A 5000-nucleotide genomic window follows, 5' to 3' on the forward strand; every position below is an offset into this window, starting at 1 on the left:
ATATATTTTTTTTTGGAGGTTTTTTATTTGGTTTCGGAGGGAAAATGAAATGTACGTGTCGCGCGTTTATTACTGAACATTATCGTACTCGTTATTAATAAAGTAAAAAAAAAAAAAAAAAAAAAAAAAAAAAAAAAAAAAAAAAAAACGATTTTTTCTTCGAAGCCGCAATGCATATTCAATATTATGTTATTAATAAATAGTAAAATCAAATCAAAATCACTTTATTCACATATCAGAGAGTTTACACGTTCATATCGTTCGCGTGCACCACACATACGGCAGTCGGCGTCGAGAGTCGAGTCCGTAGCGAACGGTTCGCGACGCCGAATTCAACGCCGCTCAAGTTTTTTCTTGTAAAAAGAGTGAAAAACGCACGCGACAAAAATACAAAAACGCACAACACCAACCACCACCCCCAGCCACAACAACTGCTGCTGTTTTATTATTCTCGTCGTCGTCTCATCGTCATTCATATTTTATTTAATATATATTTATATTTGAGTAAGTTTGTGAATGCGCGCGATGATAACGACGATGATATATAATAACAATACGGTTGTTGGTACTCTCGGGGCAGAGCTGGTGTGTCTGTGTCTGTGTTTGTGTCGCGCGTTGTTTTATATGTTCTTTTTTTACAATATAAAAAATGAGACAGACTCACCGCGCTGTGTCGATCGAGCGTTTTCGAGTTTCCCTATGCGGATGATATTTGATTTGGTGATTTGAAAGGTTTTTTGTGATTTCGTTTCTCATAATTCCTCTCTTCACTCTCTCTATAGTATCATACGCTGCGGCGATCCTCGTCACGTTGAAAGCGATCGTGTAAATTTTTTGCGCGCACCAAGACGCCGACTGGGCTTCGACGGTTTCCCTCTGTTAAGATTTTTAACGTGAGGGCCCGCAAGCCGGAACGCGTCGCGCATTTCACTCGTGCGAGACGTTCACGCTCCTCTCAAGCACCGGGCGTCGATCCGATTTGTGATCACGACGTGTACCGATATTAATACGTTGATACCGCTTCTATTGCGTGTCATCATTTTTATTATTACCCGAAGGGACTCTCGTTACTGAACTTTCATAACATACAATCGGCCCATCGCCGATTTATGATTCGTTCAACGCGCACCGTATGCCTTTGAGATATATAGTATACAGTGCGCGAACGGATATCTCACGATATGTTCAAGATGTCATAGTCGCGACGCCCTAAGGGGAGATCGCGACGCATGACGCGCTGAGCGCGACAACAATCGTTGTTTGCAGCAGCTCCCTGGTTGATCCTGCCAGTAGTTATATGCTTGTCTCAAAGATTAAGCCATGCATGTCTCAGTGCAAGCCGTATTAAGGCGATACCGCGAATGGCTCAATATATCAGTTTTGGTTCCTTAGATCTTACTCAGTTACTTGGATAACTGTGGTAATTCTAGAGCTAATACATGCAATCAGAGCTCTGACCAGTGATGGGATGAGTGCTTTTATTAGATCAAAACCAATCGACGGAGGGCCTCGCGTCCGAAGTCGTTAATTTTGATGAATCTGGATAACTTTTGCCGATCGCATGGTCCAGTACCGGCGACGCATCTTTCAAATGTCTGCCTTATCAACTTTCGATGGTAGTTTCTGCGACTACCATGGTTGTCACGGGTAACGGGGAATCAGGGTTCGATTCCGGAGAGGGAGCCTGAGAAACGGCTACCACATCCAAGGAAGGCAGCAGGCGCGCAAATTACCCACTCCCGGCACGGGGAGGTAGTGACGAAAAATAACGATACGGGACTCTTACGAGGCCTCGTAATCGGAATGAGTACACTTTAAATATTTTAACGAGGAACAATTGGAGGGCAAGTCTGGTGCCAGCAGCCGCGGTAATTCCAGCTCCAATAGCGTATACTAAAATTGTTGCGGTTAAAAAGCTCGTAGTTGCATTTGTGCGCCGCGCTGTCGGTGCATCGCATCCGCGGTGATACTGACACGTCTGCGGAGCATATCGTCGGTGAGCCGGCGGTAAAACGCCGGTTCAATATCAAAATCCTATCGCGGTGCTCTTCAGTGAGTGTCGAGATGGGCCGACAATTTTACTTTGAACAAATTAGAGTGCTCAAAGCGGGCTCAAAATGCCGCTTGAATATTTCGTGCATGGAATAATAGAATATGATCTCGGTTCTATTTTGTTGGTTTTCAGAACTCCGAGGTAATGATTAATAGGGATAACTGGGGGCATTCGTATTGCGACGTTAGAGGTGAAATTCTTGGATCGTCGCAAGACGAACATCAGCGAAAGCATTTGCCAAAGGTGTTTTCATCAATCAAGAACGAAAGTTAGAGGTTCGAAGGCGATTAGATACCGCCCTAGTTCTAACCGTAAATATGTCATCTAGCGATCCGCCGACGTTACTACAATGGCTCGGCGGGCAGCTTCCGGGAAACCAAAGATTTTGGACTCCGGGGGGAGTATGGTTGCAAAGCTGAAACTTAAAGGAATTGACGGAAGGGCACCACCAGGAGTGGAGCCTGCGGCTTAATTTGACTCAACACGGGAAATCTCACCAGGCCCGGACACCGGAAGGATTGACAGATTAACAGCTCTTTCTTGATTCGGTGGGTGGTGGTGCATGGCCGTTCTTAGTTGGTGGAGCGATTTGTCTGGTTAATTCCGGTAACGAACGAGACTCTAGCCTGCTAAATAGGCGTCGTCATTTAGGTGTGCGCGGCTTCAGGGTCGCGCAACTCACTGGCGGCGTATTAAAATTCTTCTTAGAGGGACCGGCGGCTTCGAGCCGCACGAGATTGAGCAATAACAGGTCTGTGATGCCCTTAGATGTCCTGGGCCGCACGCGCGCTACACTGAAGGAATCAACATGTTCTCCCTGGCCTAGAGGCCCGGGCAACCCGTTGAAACTCCTTCGTGCTGGGGATTGGGGTTTGCAATTATCCCCCATAAACGAGGAATTCCTAGTAAGCGCGAGTCATAAGCTCGCGTTGATTACGTCCCTGCCCTTTGTACACACCGCCCGTCGCTACTACCGATTGAATGATTTAGTGAGGTCTTCGGACCGACACGCGGTGGCTTCGCGGCCGTCGGCGTTGCTGGGAAGTTGACCAAACTTGATCATTTAGAGGAAGTAAAAGTCGTAACAAGGTTTCCGTAGGGGAACCTGCGGAAGGATCATTAACGTGTAACGGTCGCGTGCGCGAGCGTTGTCGCCGACACGCTTCGCTCACAGCCGACTGTTGACGATGATAACTTCAATCACGTGTCAATCACTGATTATTTTCGCGCTCGCGATGTGCTCTCTGTGCTCCGTTGTCGCGTTTGCCGCGCGCGCGCTGACATCTCCCGCCGCAAGTGGGGGGGGTGTCCGGCACGACGTCTCCGGCACGACGCTTCGGCGGGCGCGGTTCGCATGTACGCGACGCGCGTGCGTCTCGCGACGCGCTCATGTCGAGTGCGAAGCGAGTCGAGATCACGACGTACGCGCAATGCGTGCGTCACATAATATTTTGTTACACACAGAGATCGTTCACGTATTTTCTAAATATAAAAACTATTACCCTGAACGGTGGATCACTTGGCTCGCGGGTCGATGAAGAACGCAGTTAACTGCGCGTCATAGTGTGAACTGCAGGACACATTTGAACATCGACATTTCGAACGCACATTGCGGTCCGTGGAGAAATATCCAGGACCACTCCTGTCTGAGGGCCGGCTGCATAAAAGAATACGACGACGCCGTCGCTGTATGCTGACAACACTGTTTGCGCGCCTAAAAAACGTGTAAAACGAGTGACGGTCTTCGGGCCGGGCTCGGGTAAACCCCGCCGGTTTTCCGGGGCCCGCTCGATCCGTTCGAAAATGTAAAATAAGCCGCAACGCGTGGTGCTGTTCGCGTGCAACGCCGTCTCCGCCTCACGCCCGACGTGGGTCACGGAGACGGGCGCGGTACCGGGGCGCGCTCGTTCGCTGTCACACGCGGATATCTCGTGATTAATTTTAATTAATCTGTGCAGAGCTCTCTATGTGAACGGCGTGCGTGGCTGCGCCTTCGGTTCGCGTCCCGTGCGCTGCACGTGTTATTTCGGCCCGACGTGAGCGTGCAAACGAGTAGGCGGACTCGACGTCCGAAGGGCGCTTCGATCGCGGTACGTGCGCGGGTCGACGATACGTCGTTGAGACTTATTGGCGGCGCGCGCACGACGGTGTCGCTGCGCTGACGGATATCGTGTCTGCCTCATACTTTTTATCGTTGGCCTCAGATCAGGGAGGATCACCCGCCGAATTTAAGCATATTAGTAAGCGGAGGAAAAGAAACTAACCAGGATTCCCTCAGTAGCGGCGAGCGAACAGGGATAAGCCCAGCGCCGAATCCCGCGGTCGTCACGGTCGCGGGACATGTGGTGTTAGGGAGGTTCCGCTTTCTCGCGGTCGCCGCTCCCGTCCAAGTTCGTCTTGAACGGGGCCGTTTTCCCATAGAGGGTGCCAGGCCCGTAGCGACGGAGCGAGTCCGCGAGAGGGACTCTCCTCAGAGTCGGGTTGCTTGAGAGTGCAGCCCTAAGTGGGTGGTAAACTCCATCTAAGGCTAAATATAACCGCGAGACCGATAGCGAACAAGTACCGTGAGGGAAAGTTGAAAAGAACTTTGAAGAGAGAGTTCAAGAGTACGTGAAACCGTTCAGGGGTAAACCTGCGAAACTCGAATGAACGAACGGAGAGATTCATCGTCACTCCGGGGCGTACGGCGGCGTGCCGCGATGTGCGCGAGACTCGTGCTCGCGTTCACCGGTCGCCGCCGTTGACGCACCCGGACGGCGTGCACTTCTCTCTTAGTACACATTATGCATCGCGACCCGTTCGTCTGTTCGGCCTAAGCGTTGTCCGGGAGCCGGGCGGCTGCGCGTTCACGCGCACAGCCGTCCGACCGTGACGATCGCCGGCCGGCGGCGGACGGTACTTGTCATGAAACGCGCACGCGTCTCCATCCGGGGACGCGTCCGGCCCG

At 50.9% G+C, this 5000-nt stretch overlaps 3 non-coding genes across 3 annotated transcripts in view; all 3 read left to right on the plus strand.

The window, feature by feature from the left end:
* Positions 1 to 1270: 1270 nt before the first annotated feature.
* On the plus strand, positions 1271 to 3175 carry LOC126977663 (small subunit ribosomal RNA). Its single transcript, XR_007732338.1, has one exon. It is a non-coding gene; the product is annotated as a small subunit ribosomal RNA (ribosomal RNA).
* Positions 3176 to 3552: 377 nt separating this feature from the next.
* On the plus strand, positions 3553 to 3709 carry LOC126977592 (5.8S ribosomal RNA). Its single transcript, XR_007732266.1, has one exon. It is a non-coding gene; the product is annotated as a 5.8S ribosomal RNA (ribosomal RNA).
* Positions 3710 to 4248: 539 nt separating this feature from the next.
* LOC126977708 (large subunit ribosomal RNA) overlaps positions 4249 to 5000 on the plus strand; it is a 3975-nt gene continuing 3223 nt past the window's right edge. The window contains exon 1 of the ribosomal RNA XR_007732379.1: positions 4249 to 5000. This exon is cut by the window's right edge and continues 3223 nt beyond it. This is a non-coding gene — a ribosomal RNA (large subunit ribosomal RNA).

The sequence above is a fragment of the Leptidea sinapis genome, chromosome 45 (genome assembly GCF_905404315.1).
Source record: "Leptidea sinapis chromosome 45, ilLepSina1.1, whole genome shotgun sequence".
Lineage (NCBI taxonomy): Eukaryota > Metazoa > Arthropoda > Insecta > Lepidoptera > Pieridae > Leptidea > Leptidea sinapis.